A 27,758-nucleotide genomic window follows, 5' to 3' on the forward strand; every position below is an offset into this window, starting at 1 on the left:
GAACTTAGAGTATGTTGGGGGTATTTGTTGAATTACCATCATAACTTTGAAAGTTTATAGATCTAGTTAATGAAACTTGGATATAAGAGCAATCAAGTATCAGCAAACATCCTGTGCAAGTTTCAGGTCACATGACCAAGGTCAAAGGTCATTTACGGTTAACAAACTTTGGCCAGGCATGCCATGCTGAACTGCCATCATACATGTAACTTTCAAAGTATATAGATCTAGTTCATGAAACATGACCAATGCCAAAGGTCATCTAGGGTCAATGAACGTAGTATTTTATCATATGAATTGTGTTTTTTTTTTAATAACTATTAATGGTTGTTTTTCAAAGTCAGCACTTCTGCTCTATGGAATGACGTAATGCAGGCGAGACTGCCAGAGGCGCTCAACTTGTTATGGTAACCAGATTAAAAAAATTACCCCATGATGATGATGATAATAATAATAATAATAGTGATATTATTATTATTATTATTATACCCAATATTTATAATGCACTTTTCCCGGATTGTCGAAAGCGGACACAATTTCAGTTTACCTAATACATACAAAACACAAATAGGGAATAACAATTAAACATATGAAATGAAGAAAGTTGCCTAAAACAAAACAAAATAGGGACTGAACGATTCAATTGTTGGCAATCTTAATGTGCGAGGGAGTTTGTTCCATTCCATTGAGGATGCGGATCCCAGCTCATTACCATAAAATAGGCCAACAATAGGACAGTCGTGCAGCGCCTTTGAATTAGGACTATAGTGTAATAGCTATGGTACACTCTTTCTTGGGCAAGTGTAAGTGGTCCTGAAAAGGACCACCCAAATCTTGTTCTTGTCGTCTTCAGGAGAATGAGCAATCATTCTTCTGAAGACGACAATAACACATTTGTCAAAACGCGGTGTACATGGTGTACCGTGAAACCTACTACACTATTCTTCTTCGCCATGGAAACCTTTAGAAGTTACTCTGCCACAGGACAAGTTTCCCGGACAGTTATCCCCAAATCAAACATCCTCCAAGACGATTTCCCCCGTACGACAAAGATCCCCAGGCAACTACAATGCAGCCACCCCCCCCCCCCTGATAAGTGACATTGCCAGCTATACCTCCGAGGATAAGCACATTTCGGGCAATGTCTAAGGTCACCATGTTTGATATCGAGTCATCATCATAATCAAATATCATCATCATCATCTTTATCATCATCATCATCATCATCATCACCATCATCAAAAATCATCATCATTATCACCATCATCATCATTATTATTATCACCATCATCATCATCATCATCATCATCTCCACCACCACCACCATCATCCTCATCATCAAAGATCATCATCATCTTCATTTTTCACCATCATCATTGTTTTTCTAGCAAGTGTTGGCTTGTTTGATTTTCTTTTTTATATATATTTAATTGATAATTATTCGTATTCATCCATTCTGCTCATAATATGATTATATAATTAATATATGTTTTGGTTTGTCATCATTTTTTTGCTTACAATAGCAATCCATTTTCTCAGCTACTAATTTATGTTCAATTATATATGCCTGATTTATTGTCAAAATATATTTGTTATATTTATGTCATATTATATTGTTATGTAGAAGAAAAGTAAATAAATCAAAATCAAATCAAATAATGTTCATTGATTTATCTAACCTTTATTTTTCTTATAAAAATAAATGCTGAAAATATCGTAAATAGTTGAAAGAAATATATAATTTTCTAGGGGAAAACCATCAATGAGTCATTCTCACATTGAACCCCAGAATGGCGCCCTATGTCTCCACACGCATTCACTTTGCACTGATAAGTATGTACGATATTTGGGGATTTTGATGAGTAAGACTTCATGAAAGGGGTACTCCGGGCTGGAAATATTTATATATAAATATTGAATAGAGTAAAATTGACAGAGCAAAATGCTGAAAATTTCATCAAAATCGGAAAAAAAGTAACAAAGTTATTGAATAATAACATTTTGCTATATTTTGTGAAATAGTTATATGCACGTCATCATGAATATTCATCATCATCATCATCATCATCATCATCAGCATCAAAGATCATCATCACCACCACCACCACCATCATCATCATCATCTTCAAAGACCATCATTATAACCATCATCATCATCATCGAAGATCATCATCACCACCACCATCATCATCATAGTCACCATCTTCATCACCTTCATCACCATCATCATCAACATTACCATCATCATCATCGATACCATCATCATCGATCATCACCATCATCATCATCGATACCATCATCATCATCATCTCATCATCACCATCATCATCATCGATACCATCATCATCACCATCATCATCATCACCATGCAGCATCATCATCATCACCATCATCATCATCACCATCATCATCGATCATCATCACCATCATCATCATCATCACCATCATCATCATCACCATGCAGCATCATCATCATCACAATGCAGCATCATCATCATCACCATCATCATCATCGATCATCACCATCAAAAAAATTTAAAAAAGAATCTCTCGAAAAGGAATTGGAATGTTTAGAAGGTAGTTGCGTAAATTCAGTAGATGAAGAATTGATTAAAAAGATAGAAAAGAAAAGGAAAGAACTTGCAGATAGTTACGAGTATATTAATGAAGGTATTAAAATTCGGTCTCGTGCAACATGGTACGAAAGTGGAGAAAGGGATACAAGGTACTTTAGTCAACTATTACAATCTAACAAGAAGAAAAGTACTATTACAAAATTAGTTAAGGTTAACGAAGAAATTACTGAAAATGAGAAAGAAGTTTTAAATGAAATTAAATCATTTTATACCCATCTTTATGCTAGGGAATACACGGAAGATTTTAGGGATTTCTTTAAAAATGTACCAACGTTAACATCTGAAGATTCTGAAAGCTGTGAAGGGGATATATTAGAAGAGGAGTGTATTTCGGTACTGAAAGAAATGAAGCAAAATAAATCCCCTGGAAACGATGGGTTAACAGTTGAATTTTATTGTACATTTTGGGCTGAAATAAAGGATGTATTGATTGGGGCATTCAATGAAGCTTTTGCTCTTGGAGAACTTTCTGCATCACAAAAACAAGCAATTATTATTTATTAGCTAAAGAAGGGAAAGACCCACATTACGTAAAGAATTATAGACCCATTTCGTTATTGAATACAGATTATAAGATCATATCCAAAGTTTTAGCAAAACGAATTAAAGAGGTTTTGGAAAGCGTTGTATTAGCAGATCAAATAGGATTTATTAAAAACAGGAATATAGGAGAAGCTATCAGATTAATTGATGATATGCTTTTTCATACGTTATATAATAATATCCCTGGGTATATGATAGCAATTGATTTAGAAAAAGCCTTTGATTCGATATCCCACAAATTTTTACATCACACATTAGGTTCATTCGGTTTTGGCCAGCAATTTCGCAAATGGGTCAAAATATTGTATACAAATAGCCAAAGTTGTATTTTTAATGGAGGAGATTCTACAAGCTATTTTCATGTGGAAAGAGGGGTAAGGCAGGGAGATCCGCTTTCACCATATCTTTTCATTTTATGCATAGAAGTATTAGCGCATAATATAAGATATAATAATGATGTTAAAGGAATTTCCTTTGGAAAGGAAGAAGTAAAACAGGTTTTGTATGCAGATGATATGTCTATTTTTGTCCGAGATCTAGATTCAGTCAAAAAAGTAATAGAAATTTTAGAAAAATTCAGAAAAGTATCAGGACTTAGAGTTAATAGCGATAAGACGAAGGTTTTATTACTAGGTTCCTCTCAAGGAAAATCATATGATTTATCTTTTGGCCAAAAGGTGGATTTTATAAAGATTCTTGGTGTATTTTTTTCTTTAGATGTAGAAGTAAAAGAAAGATTGAATTATAAAGAAATATTAAGTAAAATAAAGAAGTTGTTAAACTGGTGGAAGCAAAGAGATTTAACTTTGATGGGCAAAATACAATTATTAAAGCAATTTATCTTTTCAAAATTCATATATGTGGCATCTCTCACACCAATCCCAGGATGGGTTTATGTTGAACTTGATCAGTTGGCTTTTACTTTTTTGTGGGTTGGCAGAAATAAGATCAACAAAAGAACGATGTATTTAGATTACCATCAAGGCGGCTTGAAAATGATGAATTTTCAATGGTTAATAAAGGCACAGAGAGTTATGTGGATTAAACGACTAAAAGAAAATAATGCAATGAAATGGAAAAAATATTTCAATTATGCCACAAAACATCTAGGAGGAAATTTTATATTTTCATGCGATTATTTGCTTGGAGTGTTGGAGATAGCATTGCCGCAATTTTATATAGATTTGCTAGAAGTATGGATAGAGACGAAGGATTTTCGATTAAAATCTGAAACATATAAAGGAAATGAGATATTTTTTAACAATAAATTTGTACGAATTGAAGGGAAATGCATATTTAACCAAAAAGTATATGAAAAAAATATTTACAGACTGAAACATATTATGGATTGTGATGGAAACTTAAGGTCATTTTCGTACTTCCAAAGACAGGGTTTAAACATAAATGATTTTCATTTGATACAGTCAATTTATAAAACTTTTCCAGTCAGCTGGAAACGAAATATGAAAATAGATAGCAAAGATGCTTCTCTTAGGGAAGAAATATCATTTATATCTGGAAAAAGAATTTTGTCAATAGAGGAGTTAGTATCTAAAAACGTTTATGCAAATTTTATGAAATGTAACTTCACAATACCTGATGTTTTCGAAAGGTTAAAAAACAAATATAGTTTTTCTTATGAAAAGATTGAAAAGATTTTTATGAGACCAAGACAATGTACTCTGAACAGTAGATTAAGAGAGTTTCAGTTTAAAATGTTACACGGCATTGCTTATACAAATCATCACTTGTTCCGTTTTAAAATCTCACAGAATAATCTTTGTTGTTATTGTAAAAAAGAGGAAGAAACATATCGCCATCTATTTTTGGAATGTGAATATGCTTGTCTGGTTTGGGATAATTGTAAGAAGATGTTTGGTTTTATTTCGACGGGCAATTTAAGCTGGGAGGAAATTCTTGTAGGTGTAGAATTAAAGGACGAAGGAAAGGAACGTTTAGTCAATCATTTTCTAATCTTTGTTAAATTTTTAATCTTCAAAGGGAGGGAAAAGGGTGCACTTATAACCATGGATGAAATTAAAAGGAAATTTAAAGAAGAAGAATGGGAAGAAAGAAGGCTGGCGCTAGGTAGAGGTAAGATGTCTCTACATTTAAGGAAATGGGAAAATCTGAATTAAAAGAATATATAGGGAGAGTGAGGCAAAATTATATATACAACGAGAGACAAAACCACACAAAAAATACAAAAATAAATAAATACGGAGAATTGTAGTCCCTTCCATGTAGAGTATAGGCATAAAAAGGGGAGGGTGCTCCTAACCTAGGGACGGGGGGGGGGGTTGGGAGGTAGAACAACACTTTTTATCTTTTTTTTCTCTCTTATCATTCATACATCTTGTTAATATTTCATTTTGTAATTGCTGAAACGCATTAGTATTAATTTCTAGTATCTTTGAAGTTTGATGTATAGTTTGTATAATTATATTTGTTATGGATTTATTGTATAATTTATAATCATGTTTCAAATAGTTTGTACAACTTGCTTATGGAATGTGAATGTTTATTTTGATTTGAGAGAATATAATAAAACATCCTTAAAAAAAAAAAAAAATCATCATCACCATCATCATCATCATCATCACCACCATCCTCCTCCTCCTCCTCCTCCTCCTCATCATCATCATCATTACCGGGCATCGACCTCCATCTCCACCACATCACATATTTCTGTTCACCACTTAATTACTACCTTTCTTTTTTATTTTATTACACAGTAGCCTGCAGATATAATGCAGTGATCAAATTTAGAACGGAACCTAGAATTGAATGACGAGATATTTTCATTTTTTATGGATTCTACATTACTTTCTTTGTCAATTAATCTGCATATTGCCATTGTCACTCGAAAATGAAATCATAATTCAGGGGCGGATCTAGCCTTCGCCAATAGGGGGGCCCGGAATTTTTTTTCAGCAATATTTTCTCCGATCGGCCGCTCGAAGATGATTTTTGGTTTCTTTGAAGGGGTAGTCCTAATAGTTACTTCTTAGGTTTATTCTTATGAATAAACATAAATATATAATTACCATAATCCTTATTTATACAATGCGAGCGCGAAGCGCGAGCTAAATTTTTTTGGGAAATATTATGTGTTTTTTTCTAAAATCTTGAACATTCTGGGCAATGTTTGTTATCCTGAAAAAGATGTGTATGCAAATGAAAAATTACTACGAACGTGAAGCGCGAGCTGGAATTTTTTGACAAGTTTACCTAAGGAATTGAAATTCTAAGCACTTTTTGTAACTTAAACAGAATAGGTATATAACTAAACAATAATGATGCGAGCGCGAAGCGCGAGCGGAAAATTCGAGATTTAAACCTACTGAACGAGATACTCTATTCAGGTTTTGTAAATCATGAAAAGGATGAGTAAGTGGGGATCTTCCTTACATTAATAATGCGAGCGCAGAGCGCGAGCAGAATTTTTTTATATACGTTTTGAACTGATCGAAAATGTACCTGTTAAGGACTGCTTGCACTTAGCCATGAAGACGTTAGATATTTCAACAATCAAATAATGCAAGCGCGAAGAGCGAGCCGAAAATTTTTGACTTTTCTACATGAAGAATGTAAAATTTTAATCAATTTTTGTAATCGTGAACAGGATAGGTATATAACTAAACAATTGATGCGAGCGCGAAGTGGGAGCGGAAAAAAAATCGAGATTTAGACAGCGAGCGCGAAGCGCGAGTTTAAACTATTCGATATTCCGATCTGAAAAAACAGTCAATTTTAGCTCTATATTTCAAGCACTTTGTAGGAAAATTTTGAGGTGGATATGGATCGCACTTAATAAAGAGCTGATATTTTTAATTATTATTACTTTGAGTTTTAACATAGGACCGGGACATCCTTAGGACATGCATATGAAAATGATGACTGTCTTCCTATTCCTTTTGCTAAGTGCGAGATGAAACAAAATGGACAATTAATTTAATCATTAAATTAATGCCTGAGGGCGCAAAATCTGATGATATTATGGACTGAAAACTGGACACTCCAAGCACTTGTGTAATTATAAATAGGATGCATCAAGTTAATATATTTTAACAATTAATGCGAGCGCAAATCGCTAGCCAAAATTTTTGATGAACTGTCATGAAAAGGGGATTTAAGTAGTTTGTTGTATAATCAATATTGAGACATACATAACTCGCCAATCTAAATGCGAGCGTGCAGCGCTAGCTGATACGTTTTGACTTTTAGACCTGAAAAAGATATTTTGAAAACTTAATGGAATACACAAAAATAATAGGTAGGGGAGACCGGGGTTAGTTGGAACATGGGGTAAGTTGAAACATTGTAATTTTCTTTAACGTCTTTAAATAAATTTCTGCAATACTGCCCTCAAGTTATTGTCATTATCAACGGCCATCCACCATATTACAGACAACACATGTGCAACAAGCCTGGTGAAGTTAGAAACAAATTTTTGTTTTTTGACCTTCTGAGTAAATTTTTTCTCGTTCAGAAATGTTTGATTATCTTAGAGAAGTTTACAGATCAAGTTGGCCAGTTTAGGGGTATAATAGACACTTATACCAAGCTACAAAATCAGGTTATTAATATGCCATGGTGAAGTCCCTTTTTTGTGCTGTAAGCTTATAAACGTCAAATGAGCCTCCGGGGTTAGTTGGAACAAAATTGAAGGGGCTAGTTGAAACATGTTCCAACTTACCCCAAAAATAATTATGAATGAAAATATTGGATATGAGGAAAAAAAACAAAGTATTTCACTTTCTTCTGAACATGTATTGTATACCATGCTTGTTTTGTTTATCAGTTAGGTCTGAGTGTGCATTTAAGGCCTATTGTAGGCACATAATGCAATGTTAACCCTTATCAAAGGGGGGGGGGGTCAATTTGAGCCCCCCTCAAGAAATTTTGTCACTACGCCGTCGCACGAATTCTTTTTATTACACTGCTAGCTGACTTTTTACTTTCAAGTCTTGCGCATCATTTGAGACCAAATTTGTGATGCCTGTGTGCGCGGTTTCAAAATTACGCAACAAATTGTATGTGCATGTTCGGACCCAAAATTGTTCAAAAAGGTGATTCCATGTACAAGGTCAATGCAAATTGTGTTTTTCAACCAAAAGTCATAAATGTATGATTATTTTTTTACTTTTGCTGGTTCAAATAGATTCATTTTATGCTATTATGATCGCAAAAGACTCCTGAAAAAGTCCATCGGAAAAAACAAAGTTTGAAAAAACAAAAAATACATAAGAAATTGTATTTTTTGCATTTTTTTGTGGATATTTGTTATAAATGTGAAAATTGATACTCTCACCAAAAATTCTACTAGCTTAATAAATAGAGTTAAAGGCAATAACATACAAAAAAAAACAAATTTCTGGAAAATTTTATATGCTTATTTGCATAATTAATTATGAAAAAAATAAAAACAATCAATGTTTGTCTTATAAATTTGATGCAGAAGTACATGAAATTGCTGATAGTACACTTAATTGCATGTAAACTCAAACGCACCCAAATATGTGGAATTCTACTACAGTACACAGTCTGCTTGCGTGAGTGGCTGCATGTATAATAGAAAACATAAAGTTCAACGAATCCACACTTTGATATTTTGAACTTGAATAAGATAAAGCAAATAGGCTAAAACCATGTAATATTACAGTTTTAAGTAGTTTTAGTATAATTCTTACATAAAGTTCAACGAATCCACACTTTAATATTTTGAACTTGAATAAGATAAAGCAAATAGGCTAAAGCAATGTAATATTACAGTTTTAAGTAGTTTTAGTATAATTCTTAATTGACCATGCAGTGTTCCAACTTACCCCATACCATGTTCCAACTTACCCCGATATGGGGGTAAGTTGGAACGTTTGCGATAGTCTTGTTCAAGGTGGATTTTTTTCAGTAACCATAATAGAGTTAAAAATTTTATGGGGTACATTTGAAGCCCTGAGATATATGCTTCAAGCTGATATATTGATTGTTTCTCGAATAAAATCTATTTGGATTTTACAGCCATTTTTGTCAAAAATGTTCCAACTAACCCCGGTCTCCCCTACCTTATAAATCAAAATTTGCGAGCGCACAGCACGAGCAGAAAACGTTAATATTTAGACCAAAGCACTTTTTAAAAACAATTTGTAAATCACACAAAATAATGAAAGTTCGATTTTCGAGGTGAAATATGTTTTGTATATTGACTTCCAAACTTGATATTTAAACTCCATATTGAACAACATATAAAAATCACCTAACAGGCAATGCGAGCGCGAAGCGCGAGCGAAAATTTTATACAGCTGACAATATGAAAGATTCTTTAATTTATTTTCCAAGTCTTCCCCTCATCTTATTTTATTCACTCATCTTCCTCCTCTTCTTTTTTCTCCTCTCTTTTCCCTCCTTTTCCCTCTTTTTCTCTCTTTCCTTTTTTTTTCTTTTTTTGCTCCGCCAATAGGGGGGGGGGGGCCCGGGCCCCGCGGCCCCCCCCCCCCCCTGGATCCGCCTATATGTAATTGCTGCCGAAATTGTTCTCCGTACACAAAATGTTGCTGGGGAATCTGAAACTAAGACTATATTTGTACCGGCGCGCGCAAAATTCCGCATTCACGTGTATAGTACGAGAAAGAAAGAAACTCGAAAATTTCAGCATGTCCGGCAGGGAAGGTAAGGTTATATCGTCAAATAAATAAGAGGTTAAATAAAGGAATTGCACTGCTAATGATTGTATCGAATATAGCTGTCATAATTAACGCAGTAACTTCTGATATAAATATAACACTTGAATTTGAAATTTGACGTAGATCGATACAGAATAATGGTACCGTACACGCTTTTAAGTAGGTGGGACCACTTGTTCACTGCAACCATCCTGCCTGTGGGGAATCTACACTACACTACAGGTAGGACTATTAGTAGTAGTAGTAGTATGGCCATGCTTAGACAGGAATAACCGTCGTTTCTGGGGATTTATTCAACAATTTCTGACATTTTACTGTAATCCCCATTTACCGACGGTAGGGTGTACGCACTCCTAGTACCAATGAGGTCCAACATTACATGTATGGACCTCATACATAGGCGACATCAGTAGTATTTTTGGTTAGAAATCTCTGAGAACAGGATATTTAGGCAATTATATCACAAGTACAAGCTCTATTCCTTTCTCTTATTTAAATTATAATTTTATAGTGTAAATGCATCATTAGCAACAACAAAAAATGAAAGAAATGAAGGGGAACTTACATTTTCACGGCTTTTTCCTGATTTTCTGGGCAGCTGCTCTTCTCTTCTGACTCGCGATCGAAGCTGATATGAAGATCACGTGATTCGCGTTCTCGTCAGCTGATCGGTTGGTTATTCTTTTCGTCAGACGTTAATAATATATATTTTATAATGCTAGCATTCATCGCTAATTTAGGTGAAAGAGATTGAAGTTAAACAGCGCCAGGTCGGAATCATAATTATTTTGGAAGAGTGTATTTATACACTCGATCTCATACCTGACGTAGACGGCGCTATTCAACAAATGCACAATCTTCAATATAAAAAATAAAACAGAAAGAACGCCTTGAACACAGGCCAAAATGCCTAACGATTTATCCGCGGCATTAACAACTATCGTAAAGGGCGCTCCATTTATCAATAAAGATGGACGCTAAGCTGTCTATGGCGACAAAATTTGCCGCAAATATTTACGAAGAATTGTGAGAAATGGTCTGAAAATGCAACAAAAGAACCGGTGAGTACCGATTAAACATTATTAAAGTTATAAATAGATTATACATACCTTGTAGATTTAGTTTTTAAGGTGAAATTAGTGCTTAGTTCTAAGCTAGGGAGGCCCAAACGCGCGTGAGTGGAGTCCCAGTTTATTAGCACGGGTAAGTATTGGGGTGTCGCCTAGAGTGGGGTGTACGTGTGGGCTCGCATGTGTTCTCATTCCCTCCCTTTTGTCAATTCACAGTCCAATTCCAAAGTTTGATGTAATTTTACACATCCAATTTACAATCTAAGGATGTATAAACAACAAACTTTTAAAACTTGATATTCCAATGTTTAAATACTTTAAACAATATAGATGAAAAAGGCATGAAAAATATACTTTACCGATGTTTAATTGGGTTGAACACGATAAAAATGGGCAAAATGGCAGCCAAACTATAAAATATTTACAAACGAACGTCAACAATCATGAATGTGATATCGATATTGCTTTCGATATTATACGATCTGCTCCATATGCGAACGAAACCGAAGATAAACGATACTAGTTATACTAGTACTTGTACTAGTTATAATCGCGATATATCGATTCGAGACATTAAGTTAATAACGATAATGACGTCATTCAAGATGGCAACTTGCAAGAAAAACCGTCAGGTCAGGTGAAAATGTCTTAGATGACAGATTTCTCAATCATCCAGAGGATTTTTTTCAATAACTCCGGCCCAAGGTATGCAATTACTTAAGTTATTTATATTTCCCTGATAATGGAAACCATGAAACTTTCAATTTTGCTTAAAAAACAGTTTTAAATCGCGATCTATAGTATAAAACGCTAGTTCACTATACGTTGGCTGTAGGTACGGGGCCCCATCCCCTTCAGTCTATGTATGGTGAGTGGAGCCAACGTAGTTCAGCGGAACAACCAAAATACAGAGACTGAAGCTTTTGGTCTAGGCCATGCTGTACAGAGCACACACTTTAAAAAATCGGCCTTATCGTCATCCAAGTCACTGGGGACAAACTTGAGACACACCTCAAATATCAGCAAACTTTCAATGGAATCCACGGTTGGAAGATTTTCAAAAGAAATCTATTGTTCGCGGTGCGAAACGGTGCGAAGCTTCTCACTGAACGGGGACTTCCTTCCACCACACGTTTTCCCATTGACACAATAACAAATGACTCGGACACTTTTTCAAACGACAATAATAGTCTTTTTCTTTTCTCTCCTGTGGCTGTATATTCTTCCAAGTTGATGAAACAATGATCAAAAACACTAAATAAAACAAAATTAATCACATTAAAAACACTATTTAACTGTCTAATTACTCCTCGTGATCCGAGTCCCCTTCCCATGTTGAGACTGCCAATTTCCCATAGGAGGGGACTCGGATAACGAGTAATAGTACTCCTCCTTATCCAAGTCCCCTCCTATGAGAAATTGGACAGTCTTAACACGGGAAGGGGACTCGGATCACGAGGAGTAATTAGACAGTTAAATAGTGTTTTTAATGTGATTTTCATTGATTTTAATGATTCTTATTATCGAAAATATTCATTTATCATCTCTAGGAAACTGTCTAAAAGTGGCAGAGTGGTTTTGAAGAGGAGGGAAATGAGGGGTAGATGAATATCAACGGGTTAATTGCCGTTTTGTATTTTTAGGAGAGGGGACCTGGATCACGAGTAATAGTACTCCTCGTTATCCAAGTCCCCTCCTATGAGAAATTGGACAGTCTTAACACGGGAAGGGGACTCGGATCATGAGGAGTAATAAGACAGTTAAATAGTGTTTTTAATGTGATTTTCATTGATTTTAATGATTCTTATTATCGAAAATATTCATTTATCATCTCTAGGAAACTGTCTAAAAGTGGCAGAGTGGTTTTGAAGAGGAGGGAAATGAGGGGTAGATGAATATCAACGGGGTTAATTGCCTTTTTATTTTAGAGGGGGGACTTGGATCACGAGGAGTAATTATGCAGACATTCCTTTTACCTAACGAAATAAAGCAATGGAGACTGTTAAGAGGGATCGAGATGCAATTTGATTTATTTAGTAAAAACGTGATAGACGAAATAAAGCAAAATCTTAAGAAACATATATATGAAAAGGGATTTATTTATCATAAAAAGTACGACGAAATAAAGCTATAAGTACTGAAAAAAAGTAGATGCAATCCTGATTTATTTAGTAAATTAGGAATCAACGAAATAAAGCAATGAAGACTGAAGAGGGATCTAGGGCCTATTGATTTATTTAGTAAAAACGTAGACGAAATAAAGCAAATTTTATATTGTGAGAAACATAAAAACGATGAATATAATCCTGATTTATTTATATGAAAAGTACTAGTTTACGGAATAAAGCAATATAGATTGAAAAGAAGTAGATGCAATTCTGATTTATTTAGTAAATAAGGAATCAACGAAATAAAGCAATTGAGACTGAAGAGGATACAGGGCTTATTGATTTATTTAGTAAAAACGTAGACGAAATAAAGCAAATTTGATATTGTAAGAAACTTAAAAAGATGAATATAATCCTAATTTATTTATATGAAAAGTAATAGTTTACGAACTAAAGCAATAGAGAATGATGCAAATTCTGATTTATTACGCCAATAAAATAAAGTGGAGACTGAAAAGAGACAAGTAACACACAACTACGAGGTTGGTAGAGACAGGTAGGACATGTTTTACGTTGTGAAAAATTGTCCGTGGATCCGAGTCACCGGGGACTTGGATCAAGATAATGCCAAAAAATCATTAAAATATCACTTTTGTGACCAAAATTACTAATTTCCATACAGTAGCAATTTATTTTTCATTAGTATTACTTGGGAATAATTTTTGTATTCACTAGAGCGCTCAAAAACTTAAATTTTTGGCATATTTTGTGTACGCCCTCTAATGGTGGAAAGTAATATGGCAAGAAAATTTTCATTTTTTTATCTCTATTTTTAATTAAGAAAAAAATAATTTAAAGAAACAAATTTACTTAAGGGCCAAGTTGTATGATGAATAAGTGTTATGGAAACTGTTAGTGTAAAAAAATCAAGCATTCGTCCCAAATAAAAAGAGAAAATAAGCCAAACATTGCCACTCTTATTTTGCCACACGTGGAGATATAAGTGAGAACGAGGTTTTCATACATGTAACCTTGTTCATTGAATGAGTGGGTGGGACAAGAGTCGAGACGCGTTTGGAAAGTTTGCCCAATTTTAAGAAATAGGGCCGAACAAGTTAAGTAAGGCTAATACAAGTGTTACATAAAGACAAGAAAAAGCATAAGAAAATAAGAGAAAACAGAAAAAAAAAATGTGAAGGAACGAAAAAAAAGAAAGTAGGGCCTAGGCTAGGCCCTAAATTAAAAAAAGGATGAAGGGAAAGAAGTTTCCATCGTCACAAAGAAGGCTCCAGTCAGTATTACTATTTGCCTGGAGGCGTCTGGGGAATGAAAATCATAGTACTAACGTACGCTCCCCACTGACGCCTGGCTTCCTTGAGCATTGGTTTACACAAACACTAGATTTTCCCACGGTGAGAGTGGACCTAAATTATAAGTTAGGGATAGGATTTTTACCCCAAACTACTGTACATGGGCCAAAACTAAGTTTTCCCCCCAAATTTAATATATTTGTATATATATTCCTTCATAGATATTATAAATATGAAAAATAATTAAGAGCACGAGCGTTGACTTACCAAGTGTGTTTTGGTCGCCATCTTGATCTCTTTGTTATGGATACCTAGATACCACACGTGTGTATAGCTGCCAATTTAAATTTTAAAAATACTTGCATCGGCCGATAAATATTTTGATCGCAAAATACTTGCATCGCTTGATAAATATCATGAAGCAATTTTAGAATATTTATCAATCGAGACAAGTATTTTACGATCAAAAATATTTATCGGCCGATGCAAGTATTTTAAAAATTTAAATTGGCAGCTATACACATGTGTGGTATCTAGGTATCGATAACAAAGAGATCAAGATGGCGACCAAAACAGACTTGGTAAGTCAACGCTCGTGCTCTTAATTATTTTTCATATTTATAATATCTATGAAGGAATATATATACAAATATATTAAATTTGGGGGGAAAACTTAGTTTTGGCCCATGTACAGTAGTTTGGGGTAAAAATCCTAACCCTAACTTATAATTTGGGTCCACTCTCACCGTGGGAAAATCTAGTGTGTGTGTAGACCAATGCTCAAGGAAGCCAGGCGTCAGTGGGGAGTGAGCGTACGTTAGTACTATGATTTTCACTCCCCAGACGCCTCCAGGCTAGTCAGTATCCTGACATCGAGGCACAGACTGGAAGTTGGAACCTCAAAAAACGAAAAGTTCTGTCGCGGTAGCTCTCCTCTTTCAGAATTCTAAACAAAATGGCCGATCGAGACCGAGGCTATAGCACTAGCGCATATAGACTTTGTCAAATTTGCGCATGCGCCCTACACCATCGGTACTGAACGGCCATTTTGCTATGAATTCTGAAAGAAGGAGAGCTACCGCGACAGAACTTCGTTTTTTGAGGTTCCAGTCTGTCTGTGCCTTGATGTCAGGATACTGCCATACGTTAGACCTTCATCCATATAATCGTGGTGAGTGCATAATTTCTGTTTTCACAATTCAGTTTGATAGATATTTTTACCATAAATTACCCTAGTCCCGTGACTATGGCCAAATGCACGGTATTTATTGCATTGTATTTATTGCATTGTACGTAAAATTCTCACATAAATTACAATTTTTTTTTTTTACATGTAGCTGTAGCATGCGCCACATCGTCTGCATAATTATGAAAAGCGCTACTATACGCAATGCAATTTTGTTGTGACGTTACAATAGCTTCATGCGCACAATCATTTATTAACCAATGATAATCTTGTGGGCCGGGCAAAATATTCATTTTCGTCCAATATTTTCAATTTTGGACGGTTTGCATACATGTAGGCATACACGTTAAAAATCAATTTCAATATTTGTCTCCTCGAAACAACCTCTCAAGACGTCAAAAAATATCTGCACCTCTAAAACACTACATCTAAATAATAATTTTTCATATTTTGACTAGGGCTGGGACTAAAACCCGGGTCCCGCCCGGAAGCCTCGGGTACCCGGGTAGAAAAATCAATACCCGATACCCGAAAATTGCTTACCGGTATAACGTATAGATCTATGTATTTGATTTGTATTGCGTAGTGTAAGACATGATCGTAACTCATCACAAAAGTAAACAAGTCTCATTTTGAATCTCACCAATTACCCTCGAAATATCCATAAATTTACAAGTTTTTCAAGTCATGATGTGACTGAGATCGTTCGATCGTCGCCATGTTTCTTTTGCAGTTTGAGCATACGAAGCGCTAGCCAACCGCGTTCGTGTTACCATTTTCAGTTCATCATATTATAAGTTTATATCGCTAATCAGAATCGCGCAATGTATCATGGGAACGAAAAGGGTGCCCGTTAGCTTGCTCTGCACGTGCGCAGAGCGAGCTAACGGCCCCCTTTATAGGTTGATTTTGTACGAGGTGACAGAGTATTGCGGACTTGTTTTGATGGAATACTGCGTGGGGCACGGGAGGTTTGCACTGCGCATGCTTACTATATTTTCATTCATAAGTTTGCTTGCGGAGTAGTGGCTTGATGACGTCACCTATGGGGTTTTTCCACCAGTCATATTTCATGCGACATGATTTTCAGGTACCCGCCCGAAAATTACCAAGGGTACCCGAAGACAAAAATACCCGAAAGTCCCAGGCCTAATTTTGACATGTACTTCTTTATAACGAAGCCTTGAAACCCCTGCCATAGGCATGAAAGAGAGGAAATCCATCTTTGAAGATAGAAATCACATAAATTTGTTTGATTTAATTTATCTATACACCTTCATACATGTAAGCCTAATCAATGCGTATGAAGGTGCAAAAAATCTGTTAATAAATAGGTGAAAAATTCGAGGTTTGTTACCAGACCGATCTCGTGTAGATCCCTCGATCCATTCATTATCCATCCATTATACACCGCACATACAATAGGCTTGATCCTAGAACCGCTTCGTTATGACGTACATGTAAGTAGGTTCGATAGCGATGTTACAAATTGCCGTTTTGAAGAACAATTTATAGATAAAAATCATTATTTAACAAATAATGAAATTTGAAACTTGATTATAAATTTTATAAATAATTATTATTACAATAATGATTATTTATAATTAAGTTTTTGTCTTGCCTGCATAGCAGAGCGAGACTATAGGCACCGCTTTTCCGACGGCGGCGGCGGCGTCAACATCAAATCTTAACCCGAGGTTAAGTTTTTGAAATGACATCATAACTTAGAAAGTATATGGACCTAGTTCATGAAACTTGGACATAAGATTAATCAAGTATTACTGAACATCCTGCCTGAGTTTCAGGTCACATGACCAAGGTCAAAGGTCATTTAGGGTCAATGAACTTAGACCATGTTGGGAAAATTATTTTCAAAATCTTAACCGCAGGTTAAGTTTTTGAAATGACATCATTACTTAGAAAGTATATGGACCTAGTTCATGAAACTTGGGCATAAGGTTAATCAAGTATTAGTGAACATCCTGCTTGAGTTTCAGGTCACGTGACCAAGATCAAAGGTCATTTAGGGTCAATGAACTTTGGTCAAGTTGGGGGTATTTGTTGAATTACTATCATAAGTTTGAAAATTTATGGATCTAGTCCATGAAACTTGGACGTTGGGTTAATCAAGTACCACTGAATATCCTGTGCGAGTTTCAGGTCACATGACCATGGTCAATGGTCATTTAAGGTCAATGAACTTTGGCCTTGTTGGGGGTATTTGTTAAATTACCATCCTAACTCTGAAAGTTTATGGATCTAGTTCATAAAACTTGGGATATAAGAGTAATAAAGCATCACTGAACATCCCCTGTGAGTTTCAGGTCACAAAACCAAGTCAAAGGTCAGTTAAGATCAATAAACTTAGGCCATGTTGGGGTAATTGTTGAATTGCCATCATAACTTTGAAAGTTTATGGATAGAGTGAATGAAATGTGGACATGGGTGTAGTTGACAGTCTTAAGTCTCCGTTCAAATGTCATTTATGGTCAATGAACGTGGTGTTATGTCATTATATGAATGGTGTTTTTGTGAATGATTATTTTGTAGTAGTTTTCAAAGTTAGCACTGCTGCTATATTAAATTGCGTAATGCAGGCGAGACTGCCAGAGGCGTTCCACTTGTATATTATATTATTTGTTAAATAATTTTTTTTTTTAATGTAGTAAGACAGCAAAAAGTAAGGACCTCCCTCATCACTGCTCTCGAAAAACCGGAGTCCTGGATGATCAACTACTTAATTTTTTTACTTGGCCTAATAGATCTACTCCATAAAATGTGCTGGAAATGCATGTATATGTATGCATACTGGACACTATAATGTGTAGGCTAGTGGCTAAAAATAGGCACTAGGCTATGTTGATGCTGACCTAGGACTGTTCTACTCCCAGAGCAGCCATAGAAACATGTCACATTGACAGATAATCAACTCGGCTGCCAGGAAATGTGAAGATGTCGCTAAACGTAACTGAATGGTTCGCTCAAAATATAGAAGAACAGGTTGGGCCAACTCATGTATTGACTTTTTGTGCACATGCATGACAGCACCATCTAGTGCCAGGGGAAGTCTGTATCTTGAGGTGACTTTAGGCCCTCTTTAATTGAAAAGAAATTGAATGACTTGTGTTGAGTGAGAAATTATCAATAATATTTCAGAGGTGATTCATTGCGTGTATGCTCACTGTTAGTGTTAGAGTGTTAGTTACATTACTGTAAATTCAAAGATATTGGGTCTAGACTCTAGTTCTAGACCCCTATCTCCAAGACCAGGTGATTAAATTAAAGGGGAATCCAACCCAAATAAAAACTTGTTTTTATAAGGAAAAGAAAAATCAGACAAGTTGATAGGTGAAAGTTTGAACAATATTGGACAAACAACAAGAAAGTTATGAATTTTTAAAAGTTGTAAATATTGGTAATCACTATACCCATGGAGACTTCAAATTGGCCGCATATGGGATGTGATAGTGATGTAAGGCAAGGACTACTCTTCAATGTACTCCCAATACATATTATGGCTATAATGTAATTTTTCTAAAAAGTTTTATTTCAAATTATATTTTTCTTTCATGAGGACATAAAACAATATACTACCTGTGTTATATTTAGATTACTGCCCAAGGGGAATGGGTACTTAGGAGAAAACCACAAATCCCTGCTAATAAAGTACATGGCCTATGGAAAGTTGTCCTTGCTTCTTGTCATGATTTACTTACTCAGTTGCCAATTTGAAATCTACATAGTATTAGTGATCTCAATTTTTAAAGCAGCTATAACTTCCTTATTGCTTGTCCGATTTCTTTCAAACTTCACCATTCTGTTTAATTTATTTTTCTCCTTCCCAACACAACTTTTATAGCCAAGGCTGGATTCCCCTTTAAGCCCTGCCCATCAAGACGTAGGCCCCAGACAGTTTTTTAATTTTTTTTTTATGGCTGAGGGGCACTATTACCGGTTTGTGATGTCAGATGCCAATTTTGCCAATTTCGTGACATTGGTTGGAACTATACTCTGGTGCCTGACTGCCTGGGCTTATACCAGTCACCTTTTCAGATTATGTTCCAATGGAAATGTTTTTCACTCTCAATCAACACTTTGGTTTTATAGTTTTTGCATTTTTTTTTTTTTCTGCAGGTGGAAAAAAGAAGCCCCTGAAGCAGCCCAAGAAAAAGGGCGGTGAATTAGATGAAGTGAGTTCTTTTATTCCAGCTTGAGCTTGAGTTTGTAGTCTTATAATCTGTTTCATGCACAGATCGGGGTGGGGGTGTTATAGTGCACAATGGAATGCACCTTCTCCCCTCCCCCGACCGTATTAAAAAGAATTAATCCAAATACAGATAATAATGCCTTGTGGAATATTTTGTCAACCCCCTGTGCCCCCCCCCCCTCCGGAGAGGAAATGTGACAAAAAAATTATTCCAGATTTATATACAAAGAGAGATACCTTGTTCAATATTATTTAACCTCTTGTGCCCCCCCCCCCCTGAAAAGTATGACAAATTTTCAAATTACATTTTTTCCATTTCTTTTGTTTGAATTTGCTTTTCTCATTTTCTTGGGAAATAATTGTGTTCATCTGTGCATTAAAAATACACATTTTTTTGTCTTTGTTTTGAACAAATGAAGAGAATTTTAAGTTTCTCTGTATGTGGAGTTGTTTGCATATTGACGCCGATGATCATCTTTACCCTTCCTCCTTTTTTGTCTCACCTGCACTATAGGCGCCGCTTTTCCGACGGCGGCGGCGTCAACATCAAATCTTAACCGAAGGTTAAGTTTCTGAAATGGCAGCATAACTTAGAAAGTATGTGGACCTAGTTCATGAAACTTGATCATAAGGTTAATCAAGTATTACTGAACATCCTGCTCGAGTTCCGGGTCACATGACTAAGGTCAAAGGTCATTTTGGGTCAATGAACTTAGACCATGTTGGGGAGTCAATATCGAAATCTTAACCTAAGGTTAAGTTTTTGAAATTTCATCATAACTTAAAAAGTATATGGACCTAGTTTATGAAACTTGGCCATAAGGGTAATCAAATATTACTGAGCATCCTACCTGAGTTTCAAGTCACATGACGAAGGTTAAATGTCATTTAGGGTGAATGAACTTTGGCCAAGTTGGGGGTATTTGTTGAATTACCATTATAACTTGAAAAGTTTATGGATATGATTCATAAAACCTGGACATTAGAGTAATCAAGTATCTCTGAACATCCTGTGCGAGTTTCAGGTCACATGACCAAGGTCAAAGGTCATTTAGGGTCAATGAACTTAAACCATGTTGGGGGAGTCAATATCGAAATCTTAACCTAAGGTTAAGTTTTTGAAATATCATGATAACTTAGAAAGTACCGGTATATGGACATAGTGTATGAAACTTGGCCATAAGGGTAATCAATTATAACTGAACATCCTGTGAAAGTTTCAGGTCATTAAGGTCAATGAACTTTGGCCATTTTGGGAATATTTGTTGAATTACCATCATAACTCTGAAATTGTATTGGTCTAGTTCATAAAACTTGGACTTACATGTAAGAGTAATCAAGTATCATCCTTTGCGAGTTTCAGGTTGCATGACCAAGGTCAAAGGTCATTAAGGTCAATGAACTTTGGCCATGTTGGAGGTAATTATTAAATTGGTGTCATAAATTTCAAAGTTTATGGATATAGTTTATGAATTGTGGACATATGGGTAATCAAGTATCATTGGCAAATCTTAGGTCACATGATCAAGGTCTAATGTCATTTATGGTCAATGAACGTACATTTAGTATTGTATCATTATATGAATGGTGTTTTTTTTTTTTATAATAATTATTTTATAGTAGTTTTCAAAGTCAGCACTGCTGCTACACTGTATATTGAATTGAATCGCGTATTGCAGGTGAGACTTCCACAGGCGCTCCACTTGTTTTTCCTCTTGCTCATCTTTATTTATCTTCCCTTGTTTTCTTTATTTCCCCTTTTTGTACTACGATGTAATAGAGATCTTACCAAATGAGGATGGGACATGTATGCATTTACAACAAAAATATATGAACAAGATTGATGTTAGTAAAGACTAATTCTACATGTTGATATTTGCTCTCAATATCCTAAGTATATTCATGATTTGAAAAGTTCCCTGCTCTCATGTGATCCATTAAAAGGCACTTCCATCTGGAGAGCATATCATGAAACAAATAGTCAATGACAAGTGTGATAAGCTACTGAAATCTTTGCGTCTGATTGGCTGAGAGCAAATTTGTCGGTGAAAATCACTGACTAGATGCCACATGAAACACGCCCCTCTTATGTTTTATATCTGCAGGACGATATGGCTCATAAGCAGAAAATGAAAGAAGAACAGAAGAAATTAAAGGAAGCTCAAGCTATGGCGGGAAAGAAGGGCCCTATGGGTAAGAATGTCTATTAATTTAGATGACCACATTTTTATCTACTCTATACAGGAGATGTAAACGGGTATTTTGATCTTGAATAACATCTGGCTGGAATGCAATGCTTATTTTGCTAATTCAGGAATTAAACAATTTCTTCCAGAATCTTTTGGCACAGATATTAAATTTATTTTTACAGACACTTTGGTGGCCATTTATTTCATACAAACTCATTTTGAAATCATTAACACCCAACTGACATTTATCTTCAAACAACAGTGACATGGTAATGCTTCTGGCAAAACTATGTGAGTGAATAATTCATGAGTAATTAACTCAAACCTAATATCCATGTGGAATGTTGAATGTCCAAAATAATTTATCCTTGAAATTCTTTAAGCCATCTGGTCAATACAATACACCAGCGTTTTAAATCCAGTTATGCCCCTCTAACCCCTCTTGAAGGAGGTGACCTCATACACCTCACTCTTGAAGCAATCCTATTTACGTTGCACAATGCAGTGCATCATCCTCAACGAAACCCTGAATACTGTCTTCCTCTGCTTTTTTTTCTACTTTGGCCGTCCCACACACCTCAAACCCAAAGCCCTTCTTAAAACATTCAAATCATCCCTCCTCAGCACATGATCATTAAAAATACAAACATTGCAAACTGGTCAACTGCTGCTTCTTTCAAACCCAACGTCTACATATTTAAAAGGCCCATATTCTTAACTCCGGTTTGAATTAAACCCTGGTTTAAAGTTGTGGTTTAACTATGGAGAGCCGATTGGAGCTAAAATTCTGTTACAGTACACATTCAATTTATTAACTCATATGACACCCAAATTGTTCATAAATGTCTGGGAATTATAATTGAAGTATCTCTCTTCATTATGAAAGCAAAAAGAATCAAAATAGTAAACGTAAGAAATATATGATATAAACATAATTTTTGGCTACCCATAATTTTAGCACAGAGTTAGACTGTGGACTAAGTTAAAACAGACTTCAGAATACTTCATCACTTTAATCATTTCTCTCTATATAAAAGAGAGAAAAAGGAACAAAGATGGTATGTCTTTTTACTTATTGTTGTTTTTATTTTTTGTAGAACCATGGAAATCTTGTTTTGACATATGATTTGTTATTATTTTATCAAAGTTCTGTTCTTTTCATATATGGAGTTTTTCCTGAGTGCTTCATCCATCTCCATACTACTTTAAATGCGATATGGATTTCTTTTATTTCTTGATAAATTAATTTGTATTTTTGTATTATGTAATTTGCGCTATACAAAAATGTTTCATTATTTTCATTATATGTTCTTTTCTTGTTTTTTTATAATAGTTAATTATTAAGATATCCTAACATGATTTCGTATACAGAATTAGGCTTAACCCTAACTAGGCCGGGCTTTTTAGGCTGTTCTGTGGCCGGGGGGGGGGGGGGGGGGTTGATTCAACCCCCCCCTGAGATCTCGGCCGCCGACCGCGCGAGCGCCGCAAAAATTTGCACGCTTGTAATGTGCGATGTAATCTACAAGGCTGTATGGTCAAGTTTTCCAAAATAATGAGATTTTATTTTATATGAATTAATTATGCTAATTTATGCATAAATCATACTTTTTGCTCTAATTCACTAAATAAAGCTCCTAGAATGCTAATTTTTGGTAAAAATAATCTTTGTAGCATTCTTAACAATCGCAATTGAAAAAAACTTCGGTTTGGAAATCAATTTCTTATGTATTTTATTGTTTTATGAATTTCTTATGTATTTCTTTGTTTTTCAACCTTTTGTTTTTCTTTGTTTTTTCACCAGATTTATTGCACAACCTTTTTGAAGCATAATTATGCTAAAATCAATTGATTTTAGCTGTTTAAAGTAAAAATAATCATATCTTTATGAATAAGATGAGAAAACTCATTTTGCATTAACTTTGTACACAAAATCACGTTTTGGAACAATTTTTGGTCTGACATGCACTTACAAAATGTTGCGTAATTTCAGGACCGCGTACCCGGGCGTCGTAAATTTGGTCTCAAAAGATGCGCAAGACTTAAAAGTATAAACTCTGCGAGTGGCACGGTCAAAAAAATTTGCGCGGCGGAATGATCGCAGAAAATGTTGAGGGGGGGGTTGATTCAACCCCCCCCCCCCCCCGGCCAGTTTAGGGTTAAAGTACTTGAAATAAGTATTTGCTTTCTATAGACAGAACCCCAGTGACTTCCCCCTTTCAAGTTCATTGCACTATTCACTGGTACTGCTTTCACAGTTCTAACTGTCTCATTTTTTCTTTCTTTTTTCAGGTGGTAGTGGTATCAAGAAATCAGGAGGAGGAGGAGGAGGAAAGAAAAAATGACGAAATTTTTTACTAATTTGACTCCTGCTGATTGATGAAAGCAAGCACCGGAACAGCGGGAATGGGACACATCGCCTCAACAAACTTTAGTCTTACTATCATTATACTATCATTCTTTTATTCTATGGAGATTAGGTGACATATACTGCATTGCGTTGAACTTCACGCTCCTCGTTACAGCTGAAGCAACTTATTTTTGAGAGAAAAAGTTAGAAATGTAATATTTGAATGCTGTTGACTGCCTTGGAGGGTAATATGACATAGTTGGTTCAAATAGTATAACATTGCCCCTTTGGCTGTATGCCATTTGATGCCAAAGCAACAATCTGATTTATTAATATCAGACAAAGAAATATACCTGGAGAAGAAAATTCTCTGTTGACCTTTTCCCTTGGATGCCCATAAGCTGAGATAACAGAATAAAAATTAATCTTAATTTAATAACCTTCCAAATATTTACATCTTTGTGTCAATGTTCAATATTTGTGTACAGATGTTCATGATCACTTGTAAATACTGGGGGGAATAGGTAGTGAACAAATATGTACAGCCACGAAAGGAGATGCAAGGTGATGCAAACGAAACTATATTCCTACAGGAAATGGTTGCAGGCATCACTGAGGGGACCATAGTTTCATCAAAACCTCTGAAAACCGTGTATATTGTGTTTATATCCGTCACTGGTATTAAATGCAACAGATATAGGAATTATGATGGAATGAATAACGATAATGAATTGCAGTATTTGCAAGAGATTGAAATGTCACAAATAACAAAATAAGTTATAAGTGACTGATCATCTCCTGCACATGCACCGGGTTGTCAAAAACAAACGCTACATACATCACCATGCTTTCCAAAGTCTTGAAATTGCCATCTTATCAAGACACACAACCTGTCCAGAAATCCATGCCCAACTTCATATCCGTAGCTTTGATTGAAAGGTTAAGATAGCTGTTGATTCTCTGTCGACATTTTCAGAAGTGCATTACAAGAACAAGGCCCTGTGTTATCAATGGCAAGCTCACAATATTGAAAAGGTTCGAATTTGATTAAGAGCAAGTTCGTCATAGAATCAATTCTAGCCGTTTGGTTTTATGAAACGGTCAATGTGGAGGCGGTTGTACCACGTCAATAAGGAATTATGATCATGTTCATAATTTAAGTGATCGTCTTCCTGGTTTTCTCTTCATTTTTATTTCTGACATTGTGCATGTACATAATCATATGTTATCAATATAGTTGCAATAGGAATAGGTGCTGAAATCACTGTTACTTGAGATCAGGATTTTGAAAGAAGTACAGGAATTTCAGGGAATATTATTACGTATGTCTAATTCATACAGATAGCCCCCAATATGGGTGTTCTGGCATGTGCTTATTATCCAAGCTAAATTGGGGGAGTCACAAATTGATGCAGAGGTTCAAGGTTGTAGCCCTGGTCACGTCTTTCGGATGGTAACGTTGGAGGACGGTCCCAGATCTAAATGAGCTTTGATCATGAAGTGTTTATAATTTGCTTCCAGTATTGGATGCGTTATTGATTATTTTGGTATCAAAATTTCAAAATCCCCCCCAAGCATCCTGTCCATCATCTCTCAATATGCAGTATTTTGAACATGAGTTTACCTGTGTGATGAAGTGATCTCTCCTACATGCAACGATGAAGTGAGGTGCAACTTTACGCAGTCCCAGAGCAATGGTGCCCCCCCGCCCACACTTCTCCTTTTCTAAAAACAAAAAAAAAATTGGATAGGTCCTTCATGCTACCCTCTTTTGAGCATATTCTATTTCCTTTACACAGACATCAACAATGTTGTCTTTATATTGCTACCTGTTTGTGTATATGATCTTTCAATAAGGAGGGTATACAACCGTATGTGTATGAAATTTGACTGGTGTAAGTGTCCATTCAGACTAAATCAAGAAAAATATTCAAATGCATTTTATATTATGTATGTCACATATCTCTGACTGTTACAGTACATGAAGACAGATTAGTAGGGCATTTTAGCAATCACTTCGCCGACACTTTCTGTAATGCAGAAAATCTTTTGTCAAAAGCCCTTCATACCAAAGCAGCCTTCGTCAAAAATCAGTGAATCAAAACAGCAATGTCGTCCTGGTTGGTGTTTCATAAAGTTATTAGTAAGTTAAAAGCGACTTTACGAACGACTGGTGATCCTTATGCACTTAACCATTGCCAATGAACATTTTGGTATATACCATTTACCACAAGAAAGGACAACCAGTCATTCCTAAAGTCACTCCTAACTTACGAACTGCTTTATGAAACGGCCCAGGGGACAAACGATATAAATGCAATTTTTTGTCCTGTCCAAATCTTGAGACGATGTGCTGTCCCGGTCCACCAGCTCCCGACAATGACCTCTATTCTGTCCATTGGGCATTTTCAATTGATTCTGAACGTTGCAGAAAGCTACTGTGAAGTGGATGTTAAAATACGCTATTGCTGGTGTGTGTGAACAATGGCACATTCTAACTCGTACCCTGCTCATGTGCATGTAGGCCAATACCACAATATTACAGTGATATTACCAATGCAAAGTATTCAATCAAAGTATTTTCCAAAATCCCAATTCATTTACAATGTATGCTTCAGAAAACTGCAATGTTGTCGCAATATTTTGACCAAGGTTTACATGAACAAGGGTCGGTCAGAATGCTTTAATGCACACAGTCACTGCTCACCATCTCAAAAGAAATGACTGTATAACAATTCACACAAAAAAAATCTGTAACAGGGTTCCCAGTCATGGAAAATCCATGAAAAAATTGTGGTCATGGAAAGTCAGGGAAAAGTCGGGGAATTTGGAAAATTTGTGAAAAGTCATGGAATTGCATTTATCTCTTGGCCATGGCAACTTTCCAGTTTGTCGTGTCTCGCAACTCTCATGCTCTGTGATCATACTCTGCTATTATAATTGGTTTTCATGATTTCCATTTTCCCAGTTTTGTGACATGGCACATATGACCAGGGTACGAGTTTGCTTACTGCAATGTAATAGAAATGTGGTATTTTGTCTCTGTTGCTATTTGCAAAATAAGTGTTTACAAGGGAGGAAGTAAAATACCTGCAAGTTCACTGATCCTGTTCATATACGCTGTCAAAATGAGTACATCTATAAAATTGTTAGCGTATATGATCAGGATACCACAGTTGAGAAATAATGTAGCAGACTTGTCATTGTGAATGAGACTATGTCAGAGGGAGGTTGTCTTTTGGGATGGGAAGTGTAAGATATCTTTGAAAATAAAACTGAATTCTTTGATTTGTTTTGTAAAGAAGAAATGGCTGAAACCTTCATATTTTCAGAGTAGTGTAATGTGAATATTTAGAGTGACTTTGTATCAAATGTAGGTTTTAAAGTGTGGAGTTGAGCAGGTTTGTCATGATATGAACACATGTTGATGGCAAAGGATTAGTTATATTATCATTCTTAACGTGTCAAACCTGAAT

The 27,758-nt window shown here is 35.5% G+C and overlaps 1 long non-coding RNA gene across 1 annotated transcript; it reads left to right on the forward strand.

Annotated features, from left to right (window-relative positions):
- Window positions 1–9,699: 9,699 nt before the first annotated feature.
- LOC129257964 (uncharacterized) lies at window positions 9,700–27,591 on the forward strand. Its single transcript, XR_008584212.2, has 4 exons — window positions 9,700–9,848; window positions 19,671–19,726; window positions 21,849–21,936; window positions 24,225–27,591. It is a non-coding gene; the product is annotated as an uncharacterized LOC129257964 (long non-coding RNA).
- Window positions 27,592–27,758: the final 167 nt, after the last annotated feature.

The sequence above is a fragment of the Lytechinus pictus genome, chromosome 3 (assembly GCF_037042905.1).
Source record: "Lytechinus pictus isolate F3 Inbred chromosome 3, Lp3.0, whole genome shotgun sequence".
NCBI classification, from domain to species: domain Eukaryota; kingdom Metazoa; phylum Echinodermata; class Echinoidea; order Temnopleuroida; family Toxopneustidae; genus Lytechinus; species Lytechinus pictus.